Source organism: Onychostoma macrolepis, chromosome 15 (genome assembly GCF_012432095.1).
Source record: "Onychostoma macrolepis isolate SWU-2019 chromosome 15, ASM1243209v1, whole genome shotgun sequence".
NCBI classification, from domain to species: domain Eukaryota; kingdom Metazoa; phylum Chordata; class Actinopteri; order Cypriniformes; family Cyprinidae; genus Onychostoma; species Onychostoma macrolepis.
The window spans coordinates 24,457,363-24,467,958 of record NC_081169.1 but is presented as its reverse complement, the minus strand read 5'-3'; the positions used below and the strand labels follow the sequence as shown (position 1 = coordinate 24,467,958).

The window sequence follows — 10,596 nt, the reverse complement described above, 5'->3', positions numbered from 1 at the left end:
TCAAAACAATGTAATTTTACTGTCAAATTTTCAAATGCTTTCACACTGTATATCAGAACAGATAACATCATGTTCTAAAACTAACTTATAGGCTAAAGTCAAAGTGAACAGCTGTTCATATTGTGAATTGAAACACAAATATGTCCCTTGTATTTTATTCCATTGCTAATGAGAAACAGGTGATTGAAGCTATGCAAATATAGAAATTTCAGCTGATTCCCATCTAAGAAACACACTTAGGTGTTGAGGTTCTTTCAGTTGCATGACCATATATACAGTAAAAGAAGTCCTCTTTGGGCCGATCTTGTGTGGAAAAGTGCACTCCTGCTTACAGTTTTTTTGGATTGCTTAAGCACGATTTTCAAAACAGGGCCCGTGTTTTCAAAACACTACACACAATTAGCACAACCACACACCCAATTAGCAAAACACTACAGATCCTTTGCATAATTAAATACTCTTGTAAAAACTATACACTTCTGTTTAAAAAACACACTTTGTTACCATATGAAACACACATTTCACATTTACTATACTCTGTTTGCACGAGTTACACTCTGCTGTGATAAACCTAAAACACTTTTAGCACTTCTACTTCCCTATGATTAGAGTAGGCTACCATCAACAAAGTACAAATATAATGTAAATCCACCAAACAATACACAAGACCAATGTTGCAGACTGAAGAAACTCATTTATTTCTCAACACGCCCCAAAATGTTGACATGGAGATTCATAATACTGTAACAAAATGTCACTTTACGTATTGTACTGTAAGTTTAAAAAAAAAAAAAAAAATAGACATTGTCTCTTCGCCTAGCTGGATATAGTCACTTCATCCACATTACAGACAGTGTCCTCCCTCGCAAAACAGCGAGTGAAGAATCTTCTTGAATGGTGACTCCATCCTTACACAGACTCTGCATCTATTACAGTAGGTCACAGGCCTCCTCCATAGCTGCAGTGAGGGGTATAACATAGGGTCGGAGGTCATAAACCTTCCACTGACATGCAGAAGGGAAAAAGGAAAGGAAGGGAGAGTGTTGTGGGAGGTACTAGAATAATGGAAACAGATTCCTAGACTGTCCAATAATTAGTCTGTCTAAAAACGTGATGTGGTCGGTGTTGTAAGGAGCTATTTTGGCATGAGGACCCCATTCTGAGTGATTGCCTCCATATATTGTGATGTGACCACCTTGTTGACCTGGGACATTCAAAAGCTCTGTGGCCAAAGATGTTTTTTCTTACAGTATTCCTCTTCCTCTTACTGCAACACTGCCTTTCATTTTGTTGAATACAAAATTCACCTGTTGCCTTTTATAGTGCTTACACCTGATTGTTGAGTTTACAGTTAAGCACCTAAGTGTCTGCACACCTGATGGCCATGGTTGATCAATTGGTTTATAGGGGTGGTATTATTGAAAGCAGTGCCTTGAAATTGCAAAGAAGCGACATTATGTTAGATTTCTGTGTCTAATGTTGAGATGTGTGTTTAGTGTTTTGCAATACAATGTGTGTAATGTTTTGCAAAAAGTGTGAGGCTGAGAATGTGCTTATTGTTGTGCATATTTGGGCTGAGTTTGTGCTCCTTGAGTGTTAGGTTTCACTAACTGTGTGTTATTTTTTATTTTAGTGTGTAAGCAATCGTAAAAAACTGTAATGCACATTTTCACATATTTTGTCCCATATTGCTATCAATATGCCAAACACTGCTACTTCGAGAGCAAATCCAGCATAAATATGCAGATGTCATTCGAAACTTCCCAATGAATCTCACACTGTGCAATTAATATATAATATAGGCCTATTATTAATATAGCCCCAACCATAACCACATTTACCACATCTCTCTCAGTTCTGTGAACCATCAAAAACCAGAAAGATAATCTGATTCGGTAACACTTTAGAATACTCTTCCTTCGTTAATGAATAACTACACAGGAACAAGTGACTAATGCACTATTAACATTGTAGTAAATACTATACCTAACAAGAAACTCTGATTAATGATTTAGTAAGTAATAGCGCTCAGTTGAAACTGGTAGTTCACTATTAGCTAATCAATAACTACTATTTTTTCATATATATCCTGGAGAACTACTACAGTTTTTTTCAACTGCTTACACACAAAATCTTTACTTGTTACACAATTTCTGAAACCTGACACTCAAACACCAGAACCACACACCAAATCTGCAAAACCGTACACTAATTCTTGGCATTTGATTCAGTTTTCAATTTCAGAAAACACTTTATGCAAAACACAACACACAATTCTCTGTGTAACACACACAAATCTAACAGGAAGTATCTTGATTTCCTTTTTCGAACACAACCATTTAAAATGCCACACTAATTCATCAGTGCTTCACACTGACTCCTCACATGCACAAACACTCATTGCTTTATTTAACACCAACCAATCGTGGCTTTAGAATAGGCCTATAAATAGGCACAGGTCAAGTTATACAGTTTTTCTTGTTTCGTCGCTTTGATGCATTTCTCAGATCAAAAATGAAATTCTCAAAACTACTTTGTTCAACCTACACTTCATCTAGTCACTTGTGCACATCATAAAAGCAGTTTCTCATTCTTTTGAACAAGTTGTGATTGCTTTGGTACATTCATGCAACTGATTATGTACATTTGTCTGCGGTTTTCTACATTATCAGTTGGTAATGTCATGTTGCTCAAAATGTTGCCCTTTTTAATCAATATCACACATACAGTAGTGTAAATTTGTACTTTTGAAATGGATATATGGCATACATAAGAAGTGCAGCCTTCTGCATTTCAGTACAGTAACTGTCATCCAAACTGTTGTCATAGTTTACATCAGGTAATACTAACAGAGTGCTGTGTTATTTTGACAACATGACTAAGTATTTTGACTATCTTGTTTGTGAAGAATGAAACAAGGACTTTTTGTTCTGATGGCACTAATATGTTCATTGACATAAATACTTACTTTTGAGAGATGAACTAAATATTTTGAGTAAGTTACAGGCTTTTGCAGGTAATCCATTGTGTGGTGCTGTTTGCACAAATTGTTTTGAGAAATGCACATACTTCTTTACCAGTATTACAATAAGGATAAGTCGAGAAATGCACCAAAGTGACGAAGAAAAACTGTAGGTTTTGAACAATGGATGCAAACAATGTATTTCCTTTCTTTCTTACTGTCTAATACTGTATTCAGAACCACGAATGCTTACAGTTAAAAAAAAAAAAAAAAGTTTGTTTTCAATTTTGCGTTCATGTTTATAATGAATTTTTCATGGAATTTTTAATCTCTCTGCCAACTATTTTCAATCTTGTACATAAGAGCTCATGAAAGAAGAGCTTTATGTTTTGAATAACTGTGTGTATATGATATATCCAAAAATATAATATTATGGCGAAAGTGTTTGCAACGTAAGACAAATGTAAAGAACTACTGTATACAGGTTCATAATTAATGTGAATTATGCATAATGTATAATTAATTCTAAAATGAAGGTCATGGTAACCCACTAGTAATGACTCAAGTATTACCAAATCCTTCTAAAGGAACTACTAATTACTTGGATCAGTATTCTAAATTGAAAATCATCACTACTTCCTAATATTGACTGATGTCATTGTGAGCTTTTGAGATATATGTAAGGTTTTGGATAATAATGACCCAAGTGTTACTACGAAGGTCATCAAACATTGTTAAAACATTATTTAAATTTGATTGAATCAGTGACTAGTATGTTTGTGTGTCTGATTTGAACTGTTGATATTGGGCATCATTTACAGTGAAAAACAGTGCAAGTCTCCACAAGTAGTGGAGTTTGTAGTAGTTTGTCATCGTCTCACACTGGGCAAGAATGTAACTTTACCAGTTCTGCTTCTGTGAGCTGGGAAGAGACAAGGAAGAGATGTAATTTCACTACAATTCAGCTTATTGGAAATAATTGTTTTGGTCACCAGTGGAGACGCCCAACTTAACATGCAGTCTGCCTTCTGTTTGTCATCCTGATGATAATCAACTTAGTGATCGTGAAGTTTTGTCATAATGCTCTAGCTTCTGCTCATTGTAGTCTTCTGTACATAAAAATAGAGAGAAATAAAGTGTTAGGACAGTGTATATATATAAAAGGTAAAAAAGAAACAATAATAATGACAATATAATATTAAAGACAACTGATAAGGTATTAATAGAGTAGTATTAAATATCTCCAATACCTTTACTATTAAAGCAGTTTTGTTTTTTAAATATTTGCTTGCTATTTCAGACATTTTAGTAATTTACTGAATGATTCCTCATAAAGAAAATGAATCTGCTCACTGAGGGATCAAGGACGTATGAATGTATTCTGTTCTTCAGAATCACTGATTAAACGTAAAAATACCCCTTTGAATTGGTTTTGTGGATGCAGAAAGAGAAAAATAATGCCTGGGAGCGGGAGAGGAATAGTTGTAGAAGGTAGGGGAGTAGTTGGATCAGAAAAAGGGAGAAGAGGTAGGGAGAGGAGTGAGAATGTGTGTTAGACTGTGCATTTTTTATGTTTTTTCCCTTACACATGTGGAACCTATGAAAGCTTATTTCTGCCATGGAATATAAAGGGTAATGGGTAATTGTGACGTTATCTCAGAATTCTGACTTTTTCTTGCAATTGTGAATTTACAGTATCTCACAATTCTGATAAAGTCTGAATTGCAAGATGTAAGCTCACAATTCCAATATAGGTCTGAATTGTGAGATAAAAGGTCACAATTACTGTTTTTACTTTTTTATTCTGTGACCGAAACAAGCTTGCATGGTAACCAAAGGCCATGTATGTTGGAATTCTTGTTGATCCCTGGCATCAGCTACCATGGGGGTCACCATCACAACACTCCAACACTCACTCAGGGGGACCCTATTTTTTCTATTGTACATTCTATAAAGTAATGACTCATTCAGTTTTAGATAGTATGTTGCCAAGAATGAACAATGCAAAAAATTTAAAAACACAATGTTAAAAATATAAAATGGTTTTCAGATGAAGGTAAACTGAAGGCTAAATTACAAAAAAACTATGAATTTTTATGTAGTCTATTATATGCAGGTAGAACTGAGACATGACAAGTAATGCCATTAATTGTTATCATTTTGACAGTCTATGCACTATGATTGACTGTATGTTCCTATTGGATAGAAAACCAGTGCCAATGTTTTGACCGAATGATTCGATTTTGAATCATGTTTGCTGTGTTTTGATAGAGTTAGTATATGTAGAAAAAGGTATTCAGCATTTTGAAATGTAGAGTTTTTATTTATTTAACAAAATGAGGTTTTGGCCAGAAAATTAACTAATTGGCTAATTGTGTGATGTAGGTGTGCTGCTGTGTAATTACTTTAAGTATTGGTAAACGCTTGTTAGCAATTGAAAAAAAGTGTAATTCCGTACTTTAAAATAATGAAAGGTAACCTAACAAAAAGGAATCATTTTTGGTTAGTAAATAAAAATCCCTTTATTTATCAGTATAATTACATACACAGTCTAATTGTGCATAACTTTTTGTTTGCTTTATAGCTAAATGTTTATTCATAATGCCCGATTTAATTTAAATAATATTTTTTATTATATCAAACATTGTTAAAACATTATTTAAATTTGATTGAATCAGTGACTAGTATGTTTGTGTGTCTGATTTGAACTGTTGATATTGGGCATCATTTACAGTGAAAAACAGTGCAAGTCTCCACAAGTAGTGGAGTTTGTAGTAGTTTGTCATCGTCTCACACTGGGCAAGAATGTAACTTTACCAGTTCTGCTTCTGTGAGCTGGGAAGAGACAAGGAAGAGATGTAATTTCACTACAATTCAGCTTATTGGAAATAATTGTTTTGGTCACCAGTGGAGACGCCCAACTTAACATGCAGTCTGCCTTCTGTTTGTCATCCTGATGATAATCAACTTAGTGATCGTGAAGTTTTGTCATAATGCTCTAGCTTCTGCTCATTGTAGTCTTCTGTACATAAAAATAGAGAGAAATAAAGTGTTAGGACAGTGTATATATATAAAAGGTAAAAAAGAAACAATAATAATGACAATATAATATTAAAGACCACTGATAAGGTATTAATAGAGTAGTATTAAATATCTCCAATACCTTTACTATTAAAGCAGTTTTGTTTTTTAAATATTTGCTTGCTATTTCAGACATTTTAGTAATTTACTGAATGATTCCTCATAAAGAAAATGAATCTGCTCACTGAGGGATCAAGGACGTATGAATGTATTCTGTTCTTCAGAATCACTGATTAAACGTTCAAATACATTTAGATCAGGTGATCGAGGAGACAATGGAAGGAACTGGACTTCATCCTAGTGTTCATGAAACCACTTTTAAAATTGTTTAGCAATGTAACATTAAGTGAAAATGGCTTAATGTGGTTTTGAAGTGTTTTCCATAATCAAATTTATGAAGCTTTCTGTATTTGACAGAAGAAGAATTTCCCCTTGAAGTCAATAATGACAGTATTATAATTTGAGCTCATCATGTATTTTTATACATTTTAAAACAAAGTACTGGCAAGTCATCCACTTACAGTAGGCTAACAAACAATTATTAGAAAGATCCTCAGTAACTCATTCAGTTAATTTAAATATAAAACTGAGCGCATGAAAGTGTAGATAAATCTGAAACAATGTGATAGCAATCAGCATTATTCAGTACTTCATAAGAAAACATGACAATGAATTTAATTTTAGTGATTGCCTGAATAATTAAATGGAACGCCAGTGTCTGTCATATTCTAATGGAACATTTTCAACAGTTTCTCTCCAGGTTTCTTTGGCTTCTGATGAAACACGTCACATGTTTCAGCACCATGGATGGAGGACAGAGATCTGTATAGTTTTGGCTCGTGTACAGAAGTGGATACCAACGAAAGTTTTCAGTGTGGTCATGTGATCAGAGAGACTTTTTGTGGCCGACGTTATCAGTCTTTATCAATCTTCACGCTTTTGTATTTGGTTGTAAAGAAGCTGTTCTGGTGTGAACATAAATCTGATTTGCTTGAAGGTTAGTATCTAGTAGTTTTGTCTGCACCGTTGGTGTATCTTTCGTTACTGTCGTCTGTCATTTGTTACTGTGAAAGTGGAAGGCAGTTTTTTAATTGCAATTTGAAATGATATATTCCTTTAAAATTTAAAGTTAATTAAATGTATATTTAATTTTGCTACATTATTATGTGGATAATGGCAGCTTATCTCATTACATTTGAAAAATTAGATGATTAATTTCACTCTTCAACACACTTTTCTTTTTTTTAATTTGTTTTATTAAAACATTTCCATTATCTGTACAGCTGGAACAGAAAACAGTAACATGAAGTAACAGATCACATGACAGAATGGTGCTCTAGTTGGAAGCGACAGTCCTGTCGATCCAGGAGCGTAGCTGGGAGATGCGGGCGAGACTACTGGAAAACGGGTGTCACAAGTTCTGGTTCCCCAGGACACAGAGCCCACCAGAGTCCAGACCCTGAACGCTTACACACCAGAGGACCTCCAGAATCACCCTGTGGAAAACACACATTTGAGACTGAACAGCAGCAACATTGATTTGATAATGTGTTTATCTTGATCTGTCTTTACGTACCATGCAAGACGAGGATCCAGCTCCTCCAGCACAGATCATGGAATCAGTGATAGTGCTCTGACCCCAGATCTGTCTGCACACAGCAGGACTCGTGATGGGGATGCCTGTTTGCTGCAGGATCATAGGGCTCGCTACAAAAGAGAGAGAGAGAGAGAAAAAAAAAAAAAAACATCAGACATGTAACATACACCAATAATTCTTGCAGTTCATCTTTGTTTTACAGATGACTTACTTGTGGTGGCATTCTGGCCCCAGCCAGTGGTGAAGCAGCGGGTTCCAGGCAGGATGTTGATGGTTGATGGAGCCAGACATACAGGAGAGATACGGGGAGTAAATGTGACTGGAGACGACAGTTTCAGCAGAGCAATGTCATTGTTGATAGTCGATCTGTTGTAGAGCGGATGGGTGATGACCTGCACATACACAAAAGATGGATAACCGGTTACTAGCCAAAGCTTTATAAAAGATAATCTAAGATGCAAGCATTCTTAATTTCTGTTGTCATTTTATGCATTTTTTAGACACATTACACTGAGATTAAGATATGACATTTTCTTACATGCTGAATTTTATGTTCATGAATAAACTAAAAGTTTATTTTGGCAGCTTTAGAAGTACACATACAGACGACCTCAGCTATTCAGTTTTGATTAAAGAATGATTATTAGTATTTGTGTTGTTCATGAAAAGCACTATCGTTGATCTCTCATTTTGTTATTCATCTCTGAAATCATGAAAGGTTGTTACCTTGGAAACTAGTTTGATCTGGATGGGTTCAACATTGGAGCCACGATTATGTTCTCCAAGAATGACACGGTGATAGCCGACCCTAAAAAGAGAGATAAAGAGAAAATAAATAGATAAAAGACAGACAGAAAGCAGACAGAGCATCTATTAACCACTATTGTATGAAATGTTTGTCAGATTGAAGACTCTTACGCAACAGTGCAGTGGGCAGCAGTGAGAACCCAGTTCTTGTTGATCAGGGATCCTCCGCAGAAGTGGAAACCATTGGGGAGCTGTTTCAAAGATAAAAGCATTTAAAAACATGACATTTACTCTTTAAACAAATCAGACAAGCGTGTGTTTGAAAAACAGATGAGTTACCTGGAGAGAGACCTGCCAGGGCCAAGAACCAGAGACAGCATCCTGTCCGTTCACAATTTTGCTGCCGATCGTCTGTGGTTTAATCGCAGGCACTCCACAACCTGTTATTACAGAACATAACACATTGTTCATGAGACAAGAATGAGACAGGAAGCTCTTAAAGCAGGTTTTGCGTTTCCTAAATATATTTGCCCATCGTTATTCTTGCAAACTTAAGGAGACACTTACCCAGAGCAGAGGCCACCAGGGCAAGGCAGGTGATGGAGAAGATGGTGAAGGTCATGATGTAGATGAGTGTGTGATGTATCTCACTGATGTATCTGTAGGTCGTCTCTCTTGCTTTTATATCATTTACAGCAGCTGATCAATCTGAGACGTGATGGAGGGCCGTCCCATCAGATCCAGTGAACTCATAGCTGAGGAATGTTTAGATCTGTTATCGATGAAGACAATCTTCATCTTCATTGTCCAGAGAAGGTGACTTACGAGCAAAGAGGAGGAAACTTCTCTATTCTTTGACCTCAAGAAGGGGTTCGTGGCTTCTGTCTGTTTCCTGGAGAAGCATCATACTTTTACTTCTGTCATTGTATGTTATGAAATGTTTTCAGTGGAAAACATTTTTGTTGTTGCTGTTGTGACATTTAATTCAAGTCAGTGATGCTGAACAGGAAGAGAGTGAAATTGTCAGTTATGAGAACTGCGCTGAAGCTAAAAAAAACAGTCAAATTATAAAACAGCCAGTTAAACGATCTTATCATAGCCACTGAAAAGAGCCAGAATCAAGTCAACCATTTTCTCTCAACATTTATCTATATTTTGCTTTAACTGCACTCCTCAGCAACATTACATTCATTTCTAGTGATGTTTTAGAAAACACAATACAGTAAACTCTATTAAGTTGTCAAGTTTTATTTATAATTTCTTTACTAGTACAGAATTAAAATAACACATTGTTTAGTCATTTATTTATTTATTGTGATTGTTTGTTTAGGAACAGAATTAATGTTGGAAAGTTTTTTTGTTGTTGTTGTTTTACATTTGCAATTTAAAATAATGCCTGAGTGAATACATATCTGAATTAAATGCTAGATGTTTAGACTTTATTTTGATTCAATGTGGTTTAACATTTGTATGTGTACAGCATAAAGCATTGGGATACGTTAAGGGTTTCTCAAGAACAACAAAATAGAACAAGTGAAGTGCTTTACATAATCAACATGTGAAAACGTCCTTCCTCATCATTTCTGTCAATCAAACTTCTGAATGTGTTTTTGTTCTTTTAGAGGAAACTGCTTTTAAAACATTTTTATATTTATCATGTCTCTCTCAGTTCTGCTGAGAAGTTTTTTTGTTTTGTTTTGTTTTTAAAAGTTTTACAAGAACAACAACATACAACCAGTGAAGTACTTTACATAATCAAACCCCTTCTTCCTCTTTTCTTTCAATTGAACATATGAATGTGATTCATTTCTTTCAAAACATTGTTATATTTACCACATCCCTCTTAGTTCAGCTAACCATCAAAAACCAGATAATAAAGATAATCTGGCTCATCTAGCTCTAAACATGTGGTTTGGTCAGATTCTGATATAGTTTGATTTCTTGGCAAGATGACTAAACGCAGTAACCAGAACTTTTTAACGCTATGAGGAGGAGGTGTAGTTTTGTGGGTAATAGGATGAACATTTTTTAGATAAACATTATTTTGCTACGACATGAACCTCAAGGAAGAGACATGATTAAAAACATTACAGCTTATTGGCAATCATTGTTTTGGTCACCAGTGGAGACAGCCAACTTTACATATACAGACTGCCTTCTGTTTGTTGATTGACTGATCATGAAGTTATGCCATAATGCGCTTGCTTCA

The 10,596-nt window shown here is 35.2% G+C and overlaps 1 pseudogene; it reads right to left on the bottom strand.

The window, feature by feature from the left end:
- Positions 1-7,379: 7,379 nt before the first annotated feature.
- LOC131520570 (chymotrypsin-like protease CTRL-1) lies at positions 7,380-9,551 on the bottom strand (annotated as a pseudogene).
- Positions 9,552-10,596: the final 1,045 nt, after the last annotated feature.